This window comes from Aphelocoma coerulescens, chromosome 4 (genome assembly GCF_041296385.1).
Source record: "Aphelocoma coerulescens isolate FSJ_1873_10779 chromosome 4, UR_Acoe_1.0, whole genome shotgun sequence".
Taxonomy (NCBI): Eukaryota; Metazoa; Chordata; class Aves; order Passeriformes; family Corvidae; genus Aphelocoma; species Aphelocoma coerulescens.
In genome coordinates this window covers 8,247,866-8,265,369 of record NC_091017.1, presented here as the reverse complement: position 1 = coordinate 8,265,369, position 17,504 = coordinate 8,247,866, and the positions used below count along the sequence as shown (strand labels likewise).

The following is a 17,504-nucleotide window of genomic DNA, read 5'->3' as shown; positions in this document are numbered from 1 at the left end:
CACACCCTTTAGTTACAGGGGAGCAAACAAAGCACTTGGAGACATGTAAATACAGTCTAATAGTTACTTCTTCATCTCATTTTTAAGGAGTCAGCTGACATAATGGCAGATACGGGCAATGCCTGTGTCTTAAGCAGCAAGATCTGCAATCAGGTTTTTGAAATGTTCCTCATTTGCCTTTCTTGTGGGACTTTACACATGAAGTCTTGCAAAATGAAACAAGGGAAAAATGGGGTAAGTGTGAGTGCTGGAAAAAGAAACCACAAAGAACACACTGAAAGTACAGGACAGGGCACAGCTTAATTGAATTGTGATTTGTTGGTCTTGTAAGCACTCTCCAGGAAGGAATGTCATGTTAATCAAAACCTGTCCAACTTCACCTTATTTTCAGCAGGGAAACTTTAAATGAGATAGTTAAGGATTTTGATTTCTGAGGGGTATTGGATCACATTCACCCACAGGGCATTTAAATAAGAAAACCTATTTATATGCAAATTCTTTAGTATTCATGTAAAGTGGATTTTTATAAATTGACCATTCTATTCTAGTTTCCATGTTGCTAAAACATCTTTAGCAATGGCAAAATGAAGGAACAAATATAATCAGCATATCTTGGTTAGGTAGATCCTGGACTTTCTGGACTTTCTTGGGACATTCCTGTGAGTTCCTAAAATATGGAACTGTAAAGTTTAAAAATTGTTTTTCATAGAAGGACCCAGGAAGAGAAAGTTCTCAGAAAAGGCTCTTTTGCTTACTCTGGCCTTAATTAGAGAGATAACTAATACTGGGGAAAGTTCAGAATATGTTACTCCAGAGCCAAAGGAAATGAGGACATGTTTTCGCTATAGAATCAAATCCATCAATTTTTTTTTTTTTTTTTTTTCAGGCCAAATACTGTCAGAGACCAGGAAAGATTAATATCCCAAGACATTTTGGGATGCCTGAAACGCCTGTGTGCGTCTGTGGTGGGAGGGGCAGGTCAGGCCCTGCCCAGGACAGGCAGTGAAATGCCCCACCCCCAGCCCAGAGCATGTATCCCAGCTTGGGAGAGCTGTCCAGCTGGTAGCTAGATGTGTGTTTTTCTGTACCTTTTCTGTCTTTCTCTTTCTTCTTCTCCTAATTATCTTTCCATGGAGCATTTTGTGTAACTTAACATCTTATGAGTTTAAAAGTTTCTGGTTAAAGGATTGAGCTATAAGTTAATGCCATAAGTATTTTATATTGAATTTGGTGTTGTATTTAAACCTTTGCCAAAGTTCCTTGATTTCTTTATTTTGCTAGTAAATTTTTGTGTAATTTTGACATTTTGAGAATATCTGGTTGGTTTTTCTCCTGTGTGCCAACCCAGAGTAAAGGAACCTGTTTACCCCTTAACATTGAAATGTTCTGGCATGTTACAAATACCTAATGTCCAAGTTTTACCTTGTCCAGCTTTGCAATACAATATCCTTTAGACATTTGTAGAAGAAAATGCTTCATTATCAGAGCACCTCTGGCTGCAATGAGGAAACATTTGCTATCACAAGGTATCCCTTTTGATCGTAGTTTCAGTGCAAATGTGTAACTTGGAATGGGGTGGATTTCTTTCACTCACCCACTGTGAAATGCATTAGAAAAACTAAATATATATTTGAGCTGTCTCTCAGAGTTTTACTGGCACAGTTTGAGCACCAGCACAGAATGCTGCCATCCCGAGTCATTAACACTCCTCACCTTCAGAAATGAATGCCAGCACCTCAACTCTCCTCGCAGCCATCCAGTTTTAAGGATTGCTCCACCAAATAGCTGGAATCCACCCCTAACCTTCTCTTTGGATTTAAGAAAACACTGATTCTACTGAAAGAATGACTACACCTTTTATTTTAATACCCCTGGAGTTTTGAAGGCAGCAGAACATATATCCCAGTTCTGCCTGCTGGAGCTTTGCAATAATCTAACTGGGCAAGAAGATGAAACTGGTATACTATGATTAGCAGAATGATGCTGAGCATCTGAGGTGATTAAGGGAGAGAGTTTGGTGATCACAGGTCTCACGTGCATCCCTAAAATGTTACAGACATGATAGTGGATTGCTTTGAAAATGCTGGCAATATTTGTTTATTTTAAAATGTTACCTGTAATAGAGCAGTTCTGTCTTTTCCTGGAAACAAGTTAGTGTTTCTTTACATCATTTATCCCTCCAAGGCTGAAATCACCTTTGATCAATAATGAAGTATTACAGATTGTGCTGGATTTGGAACAATACACAGAAGTGGCCATTTCATACACCATCTATCTTGTAAGCACACATTATTACAGAAAATTACATCATTTATCTGAGTACTAGTAGCCTTTCTGGTAAAAACTCTGCATGGAAAATCAGGTATTAATTCAAGCATATTTGTCTCACAAACACTCAAAATTTTCTTCTAGAGTTACCTAATAATTTTAAGAGGTTAGAGGAACAGACAGGTGACTTTGCAAGTTTAAGTTCATTGGATGAAAGAGACATTAGTATTGTTAGACTGCTCTGGAGTTCAGTTGACAAAATGAATGATAACGCTTGTCTTTGCTAATTCTTAATATTGTGTGATCATGTGACATTTGAATTTACAGTATTTTTAGTATTTAAACTTGGTCATGGTAGGTTCACAATTGACTGCAACATTTTATGCCCTTAGTGCCTCCAATTTCTTCTTACAGTTTACCTCTCAGTTTCATCTTTTAGATTGTTCCCTAATGCATTAAAATAAAATAGTTTTTTTTTCAACAGGCATGCATTATCGCTGGTTGGCCTGGCAGGAACTGTACTATTTTCATTTCAGTGAAGATTAAAAATCTCTGGTATCTTTTCCCTTTTGGTTGCACATATCAGTATCCACCAAATTCTGCTGCATTATTATAGCTAAGTCAAACAAGGTAATGTATAGAAACATATTCAATGCAGTTCATTAAAATTATGAACTCATTTCACTATTTATAATTTCTGTATATCTGTTTTGTATTCATGGATTCATTCATTTCTTCTAATAATACCCACTCTTTGGAAACAAAACTGCCAAATCATTTATTTGATGAATGTAATCATTTGGTATCTTCTAATTTTCTATAAATGGTACACAGCTTTTATGAATTAGTTCACAATTCCCAATCATTTACTACTCTGAATAAGGACATTTCATCCTATCATTTTCTCCTCATTTTTTCAGTTATTTTTTTACAATCCTAATTAATTTGATCACTAAAGCAGCAGGGCAGTTTGTCCCCTGATAAGCTAACATTTATAGCTTTTAGTATAAATGCATATTTTAATGTGAACAGTGTTACTGGTATTAATTTTAATGCAGAAGTTCCTTCCAGCACTCCAGAGAAAAGAAAGATGCTACTTTAACAGACAAAATACTGCCCCAATCAATTCTAACCTTATGAAGTAAGTTTACCCTCAAATATTAAAGTCAATAAGCAATAGAGGAAGGGCTGAGGCTGAATTGAAACTCAAGATAATTTTTATGATATCTCTCCAACAGATTGAAGATCTGCTAAAATCCTTAAACGATCTGCTCACCCTTTTCTTCAGAAGTTCAATCAAATTTCACTCAGTTTTTTAATTTAAATTTATGTTCTTTTATCTACAAGAGTAGTCATTGTACCATAATACAGAAAACAAGCTTGTAAATAAATTGTCATGTATAAAAGTAGAATTTCAAAATGTAAATAAAGTCACTGTATTTTCTCTAAAGTTCCACCAGGCAATATCTATTAAAATTATTGTGGAAATGAAATTGGAGAAAAAAAGAATCCCTTTTCCAATGTGTGAAATGGGAACATGCTTTGAAATCAAACATATTTTCAAAGCACATTGTACCAGAAATAGAAAAAAAAAAAAAACAAATCATTTACAGTTAAAGCCAAAATCAGAATAAATACAGTCTTAAACTCTATAGTTTCCTACCAAACAGTATTCCAATTGCATAAAAGCAGATAAAAAACCCCCAAAGATCTAGTGCCATCACCTATGTTTTAAAATTCCTTCTTTCTCTTCATTAACTGAAGAAGGTTTTCATTTGGAATTAGTTTCCCAAAGGTGTACTGAGACATGACCCATCAGTTACAGGTTTAGAAACATTTCTATCTTATTTCCTAGCTTTCCACTTTAGATTCATTTCTTAAAATATTCTTTAAAATGCAGAATTAAGAAGATTCTGATGTCAGCTATACCTGTTTGTCTTTGGAGTGATTTATGGAAGCAAACTATTACTCTGGACCTTTCTGGAAAGAACTGGACTGGAAGGCATCCAAGTCTTCACTTTTAGTAGACACTTAGATTTCAGAATTATCATTAGTGAATTACATATATGCATCCTTTTAATAATCAACCTTAATAAGGATAAAAGCTTATCTCCTATCCTCAGATGTAATTACAACATACCGCTGATCTTTACTAAGTCTACAAACAGAATACTATTTAATACTTGACCCTTGGGATCAAAACCAAATCAGAGATTAAAAGGAGTCAAAAATTTTTCATCCACTCACTACAATACAAAATAAAATACAGGGAGCATCCACAATGATTTTGTATTCAGACTTTGCTTTGTATTGTGTTCAAACACTAATCCTTCCATATACTATAAAAGATTAGTGCAACAAAAGGGTAACTAATTGTAAAAGGGTGCAATAAGGTTCAGGTTAATGCCCTTTTGTATTAGACAAAAATAATATGTTTGAGATGGAGAAATTAAATTTTCTGAAAGAGGTCAGCACAGGAATCAAATGAATCCTTCTGATTCATGCAGAGTCATGCCTTAACCACTCGAGACTTGGAAGAAAAAGACTGAAAGCTTTTTTTCTTCCTGTACAGATAATTTCCTTTAATAACTAAGACACTATTTTGTCTTCAGAATATCAACTTTACAGATTAGCTGAGTTTTGAAGGTCCTCCAGAGCACAACACCTATGATTAAACACTTTCTAAAGTTCATCGTACTAGCAAAAGTGGAAATTCCATTATTTTAGCAAGAGCAGGCATGTCAAATTTATCAATACATGATAGGACTGAGGATGAAAAAGAGATAAGGAATCTAAGTTTATAACATATTCATAGGGTGCAGAAGTTATTACAGACCTCATTAATGTGTAGTATAGCAATCGAAGGAAAAGTGCAGCTATTGTGACTCTTGTTAAGTCTAAATTGTGAGCAATTACCTTCAAAAGTTCTAAAAGACAGCAATCTGGAGGCAGCAGAATTATGTAGGCATGATTCCTTTGGCTTGATTTACCCATGAGAAAAGCCTCTATTTGTATTTTAACCTCCTAAGGAGCTCCAGGCATGCGGGAAGAGATAAAAGCCATGTGCAGTGTTACAACCCCTCGACCCGTGTTGAAGCCTCAGGATTTCCCCCACCCAAATACTTAATCTAGAGAAACCTGGGGAGCAGCACATGCAGGGGCATCACAGAGAACCCTAAAATGACTCCTTGAACCAGAAGATAATGCCATAGAGGGAATTAGCTTCTTTTTTAACAAATCTTTCATGATGCCAAACCATATCCATAGGCTAACCAGGAGCTTAATGCCTGGCTGTTCAAACAGCTGAGAGACTGCCGCTGATTTACTCACTTTTACCACCACCACTGTTCCAGCTGTGCTGATGCACATCTTAGGATTTTAAAAGTAAGTTACCGGGCTGCCTCTGCATGGAAACATTCTTGCTGCCCTTAGCTGTGGCAGGTGTGTATAAAATGACCCAGTGTGCTGGGAAGTAATACCTGTCACTGAGGCATGGAGCTGGTCACGGCAGGAAAACAGAACTGCTGCGTGCCTGGGTGCTGCAGAACAGAAACCAAAATGGGGCCTGAGTAGCATCTTCTCATCAGGATCCCTCTAAGCTTCTGAACAATCTCATAGAAGCAGAGGGTTAAGACAGGCAAAGACAGCCATAAAACATTAACTGAGCAGATAAAACTTCTTGATGGGATCTGGCATATCATTTTCCAAGACTGTATTATTGTGTTGCAATTCCAAGATACCTGCTTTTGGATGGAAGAGCAGAACATGTACAGTTCTACATCTACAGTTACATAATTCTTAATCTTTGCTTCTTCAAGCAATTAAAAGCAAATATTTCTCTTGTATTTTTAAATGGATATTTTTTTTCTTCAAAAGGTTCCTAAAAATAGAAATCTCATTCTTTGATCAGCTATAAAGGACAAGTGTGGCCAAGGTGAGGCTATAAAAATAGAGTAAAATAATTCTACAAGATTTTCAAAGTGGCTGAATTACCCAAATGCCTCATAATTTTGGGCTCAATTAAATTCACAATTAGGAAAGCAGCTGAATAATATAATGTTTCAGATTACAAGTAGAATAACACTGTCCTTCTCAGACAAATACATTGTGACAGCTTCTGCCTAAAGTATATTACTTAGGATCTGAAAGTTTTGATCATGAAAACATCTTTTCCAGGGCTTCCAAACAAATAAAATAATAACATAGTAAGAGAATGAGTAAAGGTCTAAATGCTAATATTTCAGAAATGGAAATATTTCTCGGTTAATTTAAACATTTGTGTCTTTGTATCTTTGACATTTGGAGCCAGAGGAAGGGGTGTTAAGAAGTAATTGCATTCACTGCCTTCCAGATATCTTTTATTTGCTTTCAAGTGGATCTGAATTCAAGAAATGGCTCTGCATGTTTGTGTGAATGGGAAAAATATTTCATTTGACATTTTGTTCTCTGGTAGCATTTTTATGCTTTTGCACGTACAAATAAATTCTTTGAAATACAAACTCTTTCAGTACATATATTACAGAAAAGAGGGCAACAATGCAGCTCTTTTAATTTTCTGTTTATAAGACAACACATGCCAGCTAAGGTTCTTTGACATATTTGACCTTTTTAAAAGATGCCTTTCTTTTATCCACTGAAAATTTGGTACTTGGAACATTGCTGTGCAAAATGAAGTTAATCTCAAAAATCACTAAATGAAGCACAAGTAGTATGAGACACAATGCAGCAAGCATCACAAATAAGGGCAGTAACCCTTATATAACCATTACACAAATGAAGTTATGAATGGAAGCCAGGCTTTTCCCAGACTTGCTCCCCCTACTACAATTTTCAAAGGTGCAGACTTTATTATGGCTTTAGTTGCTTGATTTCAAAAACTCAGCTGTATACATTGATTAAAATATTCCACTCAGCTGCAACAGAAAAGCTGATGAGCACGTGGTGTGTGAGGCAGCTCAGGTAGGCATTTTCTGCCATTTCACCAAATGCTGCCCCAGGAGGATAAGCGTGTTCTATCAGGTCTGTCTTTTATCTGCCAGCTCCTGGTAGATGTCTGGTGTGCCAGAGGCCATTTGAAAAACTTAAAACATTTAGGTGCCTAAATCACTCCAAGTGTTTCAGAAATAATTTTAAAAAACAAACAAACAAACAAACAAACAAACAAACAAAAAAAAAAAAAAAAAAAAAAAAAAGAACCAAAACCAAAACATTGTGAAGATTGGGTTTCCTTTCAAAGAAAGTCTATACATTTTGGGTTCCAACCTAGCTTGCCTTTAGTTTTATAGTTGTTCATCATGATTACTAGCTAAGAGAGGAAACTAAGAAAAATAGGAAAGATAAAGGACTGGGTGATTCTTCTCTCACGTAACAGCTATTTGCAGTAGTTCCATAGATGTCAACATAGTTTGTATACCTTTCACAGACAGGATTAGCTCTGGGAAACATGCTATTTTGTCTTCTTCATAAATAAAAACTATAATGAGTGCAATTACTCTGTAAGATTTTGCATCTTAGTTTATTATACACTGAACAAGGTATCTCAAGAAAACCCTTTACAAGCAACAAAGCTGGCACAAGTTCCCATGTGAGCGTGGTAGCTATCTGACAGCAAAAATCACAAAGGGTCACTTTCCACTTAAAATATCATGCCAGAGCTGTAATGACAAAATGAGGATGGGAGCCACACAACACTGCACTCTGATTTGGTCACATGTTGGGTGCTGCAATGCACAGTATCTAAAAGGCTGTGGGATTATCTAAATACTCTCCCTTTCTTTGTAGCACTAGCTCTAATAGATAGCATTTTAAAGGATACTTTACAGAGTGAGTGCCTTTCTTGCTGGGACTGTAATGGACCAGCATATGCTGCTGCAAACATGATCTGACCTAAACTTATTGTATTAAATGAAGTAGGTTCCTCTCTCTGCTGAACAATTACAACTGTTTTCACTCATTTATCATGTTACAAGATGGATTAAAATAGTAATTTCTAAATTTCTCAGATATCAATAACTACAAATGTTCTTAGGTACACACCCCATGATTTCTGTTGATTTTTATGTACCAAAGTACCTTTTCAAACATGTAATAGAAATCTCCAACTTCTCTGTAAAGCAAACTCAAAATACATTACAGAAAATGAAAATACAGAATGACAATTAATTAATAGTTTAAGTTTCAAAAGAAGAAATAGCCAAATAAGTATGAAGATGGCAGCAGGAAAAAATTACCGAGTCTAATAATCAGTAATTGAATTCTGTTAAGGGATATGTCTCATAAATAAAATAAATGCAACCAATATCCCAACATCTTTTGTTATCAGATTTTGTTTGTACTGTATTTAGTATTCTAGATAAAAATTATTCCCTCCTTTAAGTCTCCCTCAGCTTGTTTGACCTATGAGCATTAACTTGGTTTGGGATCTGAGCAGTTTGCTGTTCAGGGCACTGGGAGAATGGCTGCTCTTTCTGCACATGGTGGCAAAGAGCCCTGACCTCTCCAAGCTGCCAATCTGGAGCCATTCAACCTCTCCAGTCCTCCCCCTCACTGGGCACTGTCCCTCACCATGCTTTATGGGCACAGCTCCAAGTTCTCCTGTCATCAAATAAAATATGATGCGACAGCAGAAAAAAAATTATCCAAAGCTATTAAACAAAAGGTGTCACTGGAAATTCTTGAGGCAGAGGTCAGTGGAGGATGAGAAGAGAACACTTGTCTTCAGTTCCTGTTCTGGATTAGAGGGAGCCAACACTGCTGTTTGTGTGCAATCAGCCACATCCTGGAGTCAGGTTCCTGAACTGCATTCCTTAGTTGGAAGCATGGGACAACAAAAAGACCAAGTTCTGCCAAGTACATTGGCAGACATTCAAAACTAAATGTCAGCAATAAAACAGTACAGGATGAATGGGTTCACACTGAGCCTTTGCCGCGTCAGACAGGAGAAAAGCCAAGCCGTAGTGTGCGCTACTGGTGTTGTCATCAATATTTGCTATAAAAAGTATTGATGACTTCAAACTTGTCCCCACAGGGATGAGGGTAGATGCCATAATCCACAGAGCAACTCACGGAGTTGTTCTAGTCACGATTAAAAATATTCTGTTGGTTGTCTTCCCTTCTAGTGCAAATACATAACACCCAGCAGTACATGTCTGAATATTGTTATATTATCCTGCAAAACAGCAGATGTGGATGGAACACCCTGGCACCTTCTCCACTGAAGCCAGTTTCATTATGTTTGCAAAAGGCAAATACAGATACATCAGGGTACTTTATTATAATGTCATATTCCTGACACTCTAGTTAGTAAAAGTTGATTTGGTGTTTCCATTAGAAATCTAATTTTCAGAGGCTTATGACTCATCCGTCTAAGTTTTTTCAGGATGAAAAGTCCACTTAAAATTCCTCCTCTAAAAATTGGTCAGTATTAGTTATCTGCACATTTGAAATCCCAAGAGCACAAAAGAATTGTTTTCTTCATGCTATTTCCTCTTTTTTTTTACGTTCTCAGGTATTTGTGTCCTTTAAGAATAATAAAGCCATTTAATACATATAAAAAATTTAAGCTAAATTGTGCTTCCTTCCACATGTATCACATTCTCATGTTTTTTCCTATGTGTTTTAGCCAGAAGGTTGAGAATCTACTTGAGAAAAACAGTAAGAATCCTTTAAGAATAAAATAGGTGCCTAAAAAAATTTTGTCAGGGATTTCCAAAGCACTAACTAGAAAGATCTATGTTCAGTATATAAATATATTGTACATTATCTCTAATGTTTGATAAATGCCATCACATTTCATTTGCTACTCCATCTGTGAGGTGTCTGTCACATGCCGATGTAATTCAGCTGTTCTCTTTTGCACTGTCCAGAGGGTCTCATCTTTTATGCCACCTCAAGCTTCACAACTCCGAAGCTCTGAATGAGTATTAGCAATTCTTAAGCCCATATAAGTATGTTTTTAAGCCCAAAGTTTAACAAATCCTTGCACTAATAGTTTCGCAGGGTCATCATAAAAATCTTAGAATTGATTATTCTCCTTTAAATGCCTTCGGGTTTTTATCTGAGCTATAAAGAAAGGAAATGTTTAAAAAAATCATTTCAGCTGTTATGTATATTAGGAATATAGGCCTATTTCCAGAATCTGACTTAGACATATGTCTAAGTCAGATTCTGTAAATAAATATCCTATATATAAAGATACATATCCTCTATATATATTTATTTATTTATTTATTTATATGTAGGACATATAAATATATATCCATATATGGATCTATATAGATTTCAAGCATCCAGACCCGGACTGGAAAACAGAATCTCAGACACTGGGTCATACCTGAATCACAACCTTTCAAGCAAACAGACAGGCACCTACACAAAGTGTGAATACTCTGCCGGGAAAACATGAAAGGCAAGCTGTAGGTGAACTTTGAAAACTTAAATTCCACCTGTTTTTTTAGACTTAAAAAGCTACTGGAAATATCTGCTCTTGCTATTCACAAGGTTATGTGCTTAAAAGAGGAAGGCCCCTCTCCCATTCACTGCACTTAGCAGTCATCAGAATAAGGACAGTAATAGTTGACTTTTCCTCTTCTGTAGGAGTGTTGTAACAAAAATCTACACTACTAGAGAAGGGAAAGAGTTGAAGCTTCTCCAATTTTATAGAAGCTACTTAATAATTCATAATTTTACATGGCTGTGAGATTTTAACACTGAAAACTGAAGTGTTTTACCACAATTCTGTCCTTGAGCTTCAATACCAACATCACTCTTCTGGAGAAAATCAATCAGCCTAGACCAGCCTGTCTTCTACAATGAAATGACGAAGTCTGTGGATGAGGGGATGGCAGTAGCTCTAGTTCAGCAAAGGTTTCAAAAGAACATCCCAAAACCTCTTTGTAGGGACTCTGTGGTATAGGTGGACAACTTGACAGTAAAAATATATTTTATTGTCAGACAAAAGGTTGTAGGAAATAAAGGTTTTCTATAGCAATCATTATATTATTTTGCAATTTGATCAAAATTAGTCTTTTTGACTTCTCCTAGCTGTGGAGTATGGAAAAGATCAATAACGCATGTTTGCTTTTAGCCTTCACCATAAAGGCATGATCCATACTTAATCACAGGGTGTATGATCCATTTTAACTGGATAGAAAGTGGTGTAGGAGTGAAGAAACAATGGTGAAAATAGTATGCTGACAATATTTCATCTATTTTCTGTAAAGCTGGAAAATGATCAGTTCAACATAACATAAAATAACATATCATAAAACATAACATAATATAACATATATTTCTTCAGACAACAAGGTGTTTAAGCAAGTTCCCTATGCCTTCTTATCACAAGGACATTACCAGTTTCACTTACTTGATTCAATATCAGACAGCAGGTAAATGAGGTAAGAGAAAATTAGAAAAAGCTTTTCAATTTAGTACAGCCACTCTGTCACAGATTGCCTTATTATTCAATAGTGAAAGTTTTAACATCTTTAACTTATTAACACGAAATATAAGCAACACAGAGCAGAGCCATTCACTCTTGATAAGACATTGCAGATAGGAAACTGTCTAGGAATTAATTAGCAAAATGCTTGAAGTACAAAGGAAGTAACAAGAAATCAACTTCAAGACAACTGTCTGATTCAAGTCAGCAATACCAACATCAACCTGTCTGAAAGAACAGTGAGCAAGTTAAGGCTTTTCACCTTGCCTTGTCTGTCTATCCTGTGGGAACAGATTGTCTCTCCTGTGCTAAGAGAAACATTGAAATATCACATGACTGTTCCCAACGCCCCAGTTTCCCCAGTTTTTCTGCTGTGTATGATCTGCTGTATAACCAAGGACACCAGGCTGAGGTGGGCTCTCTGTAACTGTGCAACATTATACAGCATGAGTTACCACAGCAGATTTCCCCGTTTTTAAAATGTGAGAAGTGTCATGTCTTCTACTGCGTCGTATTTTCATAGCTAAAAAAAAAATCAAAACAAAACAAAAAACTGAAACCCCCCCCCCAGTGATACATTTGCTTAACTCCTGCAAACATCCAGTACTCAGGCTGTTTATAAAAGTGTCAATCAAGGAAATGAAATGAAATTACAAAACCATTCTCCAAATCACCTTTTAGTATGTCATTCGTTTTCGGATGGTGCAATTGGCCACAGCAGCAAAATCACATTGCAGAGAGTGCAATGAAAGTTTTTATATTCTTTCTTCCACTTATTAATCTAGGGGATTTATCAAAGGCTTAAAAATCTTAACCTAAAAAAATAGTAGGGAGGCAGTGGTTTTGGCTTTTCCTAGTAAGAGATGAGTGGAAATCTGTATTTGCACTTACTAAATCTGCTCTTTCTTAATAAATTGACAAAAGCCTAGCCTTACTGGTTAGCCACACACTAAATAAAGCCCCCAGATTAATTGTGATCCTACCTACCTTCAACCTTGGAAAATAAAAATAGGCAAATTATTCAATAGTAAAAAGCTGTGCTAAAACTAATTCTAAAAACTCAGATATGGAATTAGAAACAAATCTTTCTGATTGTTATGAAGCCACTTTACTGACCATGGATCAGGTCTTAATAATTTTGTTATGCTTAAAAACTATTAGGATTTCATTTATCAAAAGAGAAACCAAGGCAGGAATGGTTTTCTTATCAAAATGCAGTCTTGACAAATGCTTTTGATTCCATTGTCTTTGAAATGGAAATGGTATAGAGTTACGAAGTGTCAGTTAACTCAGCCATTTACTTATTTATGCATTTGGTGTGTTAAAGAATTCAGATCTATTGCTTTTTCCTCCTCAGTTTCCACAAGGTAAAAATCAACAGATTTATACATTCTGCAGCATTTAAAGAGAAACCCATTTCAATGATTTTGATGTCTTTGTAAATATGGTGTTTTCTTCTCTCTTCCTTTGTTATGTAGAAGGAATAATATCTGTTTATTTAACAAGATAGAAGAATACATCTTTCCTGTCACATTTAACGTGTTAGCACTTGACACTGAAATGTTAGCTACTGAAATAAGAATGGGAATATCCACGTTTGATGAGGACTATATGGCTATTTTAGTCCTGTGTGCTTAAACACAGCCTCATTGGGAGCACGCATTACAAGTTACAGCCCTAACTTCCCACGCAATGAATTTGTGCAGAGGGACATTATGCACACTATGACATCTGGGAAATAAAGACAGAAAAACCATGTTTTTTCTCCAGCTGCAGCAGAGAACTGAGCCTTTATTCTTCTCAAAAATGTGCATGGGCTACAAAGGCATCAAGCAAAGTGCAAAATTTCAGTTATTACCTTTTCACCTGGTATCTCTCTCTTCTGTCAACAGACGATGAGTAGATTAGGAGGTTTTTGTTATCTCTCATTAAAAAGCAATTATTCTTTAATTGGAATCACTGTTTTACCACTATGTTAAAATGAGGCTTCAGAAAAAAAAAAAATAGAAAAGCAAAATACATGATGAAATCCATAACAAAACCCAAGGCCTTTGTCAGCATCTGTAATATATGCTTAAAAACCTGACATATAGTGAAATCTAAGAAGAGGGAGGATTCAGATGGAAGATCTTTCCACAGACTCCTGAACTGTAATTCTTAATTTCAGTTACTCAAGAGCTTTCCACCTGAAAAAAGTTTGTTGTCTCACAATCACAGGCATAAAAATCTACTGCTCATCATTCAATAATTATTATAAAACCATTTATTAAGAACAGAGTATCAATTAGCTATCAAAAGGAATAAGAACTTTCTCAGGTTCAGATTCATGATCTTCCAGTACAAACACATTCTCACTCTGAAAAAAAAAAAAAAACAAACTGTTCTAAAAACTGCTACAAAAATGAAAAACAGAGAATTTATTTTTTTATTCTGAATTTCCATTTAAATGTCAAAATGACATAGCCAATGAATCACAACAATAATAAATACCTCACATAATAGGACAGAAGTAAAAAAAAAATTACAAAAGAAAGAGAAAAAACATTCAGTGTAAAAGACTAAACAACTGAATGATCAAGTCTTTTAAGCCCACACTTACAAAAGTATGTCTAAAACCTCATTCCTTCTCTCAGCTTAGAAACCAAACCCACCTGTGCAAAATACAAGCGTGCATAAATCTAGTGCAATAGATCTAGGCAAATAATAAAATTTCACTTTTCAGTAATGAATACATTAAATATATCCAAAGAACTTAAAATGATGACTTCATCAGCTTCCTCCTTGTGGAGAATCACCATTATGCACTGCTGGCTCTGATTTTCTTTTCTTAGAGTACATTGAACTGTAAAACTCCTACTCCCTACAGAAAAATAAATGGTCACAACCAGAAATTCCACTTCCAAAAGTCATTCTGCTGTAGAAGAATTTAGAAATGCAAGGGATGCAAAATTGCCTTGAGACCATCCCTTCTTATATCTTCTCATTCCACCTGCTGTTATTCCATTTGGGCTTTGTGCAACATTGAGTTGCTATTACATGATTAACTCACTTCAAGTTCAGCTGCCAAAGACAGTACAGGGGACTTTTTCCTTTTTTTTTTCCTCAGCTCACCACACTGAGAAACCTAATTGTTCTTCAAGAGTTTTTCCAAGTCTGTGCTCCTTCACCTCTCATGTCCATTCACATTTTAAGTCAATTAAAAGACTCTATTCCAATCCTCTCAAATCCTTGCTTTGAGACCACACTAAATCTCACCTTGTCTGACCCCTAGACAAATTGTCTTGCCCTTAATGCCAGAGATTTTTTAATTGAAATAGCAATTAATTAGCAAATGTCATATAGCGATCCATCAATTAGTGATAGGAATTATTACATTCACCCTCAAAAGCCTTTCCAGCACCTTAGTGATTCTTGGGTATAATAATACTCTTGAGTATTCCAGAGTGTGATGTTGTACTAATGATACTGGGTTTCCTTCAGACAAACATCTAGGAGTCATTTGACATCTGGGTTACTTCCAGATATTACAGCCACATGGACAGGAAGGACTGTAAGCAGATATTTTTCTGATACTGAAGACACACATGGTCCTCTCTCAGCACTACCACTTACATTTATGCTGAGCCATTTTTTTTCCAGCATTGATCTGCACTGAATATCTCTTTTGAGTTTCTTTGGTATTGCAGGCTTCCCTTGCTAAATTAAAATCTTGCTAAGATGCTTCCTTACGCTTTACATCCCGTCTCTCAGATGCCACATCAGGCAGCCCCTGATAAATTTGTCTCAAAAAGATTTTCTGTTTCCAAAAATGGGTAATACATTTGAACACTGGACTTCAAATATTTTCCAAAGTTCAGGGCACAAAGGAACATGAAAAAGTGTGAGGGGTCCCAGTGAGAGACTGTCGTGAATGAACAGGGAAGGTCAGAACAATTGAGTCATCTCTCTCAACCAGATGCGTCTACACTGGGCATTCCCATTCTATTTTATCTGGATATTGTGACCCAAAAATCTTTTTTCAACCTGATCAAACACTACATTTTTTGAGAGGGGAAACTGCACCACAGAACTGAATTGATTAAGATCTTCCTTTAAAATATATCAAAATATATGAAGGACCATTAAAAACATTGCTTTTACTGAACAGCTTACAGCCATTCAGAAGGCTGTACCAACAGTCCACAATCCCATTAGTGTTAAGTTTTCCACATGAGGTACCTTCTAAACTTATTCTGGCTTAGGAGATCTATTAAGATTGCAGCCTACGGCTTCAGATTTGTGCATTCCCTGGAGCTACATAAACCAAACCATATTAAAGGGAATCCAATTTCTGTCCAAGAAGGCCATGTGCAGCCATTACTAAATACTGACATTCTTTGGTCATTCACACACAGACTGCATTAACCTGATAATGTCACTATTTTGACATTAAAATTTACGTTTTATAAATATGTGTTTGTGCTTATTGTGTGCTCACTGTAATTCTGAAACCAGTTTCTGTGCTGTATGATATTAGGGAACATTGATATAAATTATTCTATTTTAGGTCTTTTATCATTCACAATCCTCTCCACAGCAGTTAAAAAGTATATAGAAATAGAAATAATGAACAGCCACTCATTCTAGAGAAAAAATTTTGTTTCTCAGGAACTCTAAGCTTAAGTTAGGTTTCCCTGCTGGTTAAAATCAGAACTGTTTTGCATTTGGTGTTCTGTGAAATGAACATATAGCTGAAGGAAAGGCTAATTTTTTCCACTTTTTGTATTTTCACAAGAAATACCCTTTGCTTAAAGGTTGAAAATAAATAGTTTCAGGTCTTTAGTAATGATTTATGTATTATAGTAAGGGATAATGAGATGAATCCCACTCATGCAAGAATATATTACACAAAAATGGATCTGCTATCCTCATTCTGGGGACCATATTTCTAAGAGTTACCAACTCGAGATGATTTAGCAAAGACACATCAAACTTCTCTGCAAGGAAATAGTAAATAACTTGCCCTTCCTCCTGTCTCAGCCAAACTTATGCTTTAAGATATATGTATAGGTGACAATAACTCCAAATTCTTCTTGATTGTGGATTAAAGTATTCAGACACAGGGTAGTCTGGACTGACAGCTCTACTCTTCTTGTTGGCCTATTTCTGGGCTATTTCACATCATCTCCCAAGTTCTTCTGACACAGTTTATCCACGTGAAGTATTTTCCTTTAAAAGCCAGCTTTTTTTCCTCCCAGTTTTACATGAAACCCAAATAATGCATTAAATGAGAGACTTAGGGTCCACTCTTCCTCCCTCTTATGCCTCAGAAAGTTCATTACCAATTTCATTCCTGTGATGTAGTCAAAGGTGACAAAAAGAAAGATTTTAACAAGGGTGTACTAGTTGTCAGTGTAGCTTTCTCTTAGGGGATCTACACCTTAACTTTTTCAAAGCAGAACAGCTTAAAATTCATTCCACTACTTTGAACTGCCTGTAAAATTCAGAATGAAAGAACACTGAAACAGACCAAACACCAGAACTGAGGCAGTGACTTACTGAAGCTTTCAATAATAGTGTAAGATCACTGTAAACAAGAAACAATACAGAAATTCAATGAAACAATATAGCTGAAACTAGGATTATTTGGTGTCTAAAATGAATTTAATTGTGAATTCTTAATTTCAAGACCAGCCTAGGAAAACAGTTCTATTCTTGAACAGGACCACATTTAGCTTCACCTACATTAAGTGAGGTCTAAAAGCCTGTGAAACACGGAAGTAGCAAACCCATTATGGGTCGCCTATGTTGTTAGTTT

The 17,504-nt window shown here is 35.8% G+C and overlaps 1 long non-coding RNA gene across 2 annotated transcripts; it reads left to right on the top strand.

The window, feature by feature from the left end:
- Positions 1 to 1,453: 1,453 nt before the first annotated feature.
- On the top strand, positions 1,454 to 3,692 carry LOC138108932 (uncharacterized). Of its 2 annotated transcripts, none has more exons than XR_011150136.1 (4): positions 1,454 to 1,526; positions 2,753 to 2,898; positions 3,327 to 3,409; positions 3,507 to 3,692. It is a non-coding gene; the product is annotated as an uncharacterized lncRNA (long non-coding RNA). The 2 variants fall into 2 exon arrangements; XR_011150135.1 differs by lacking the exon at positions 1,454 to 1,526 and adding an exon at positions 2,191 to 2,278.
- The last annotated feature ends 13,812 nt before the right edge of the window (positions 3,693 to 17,504 follow it).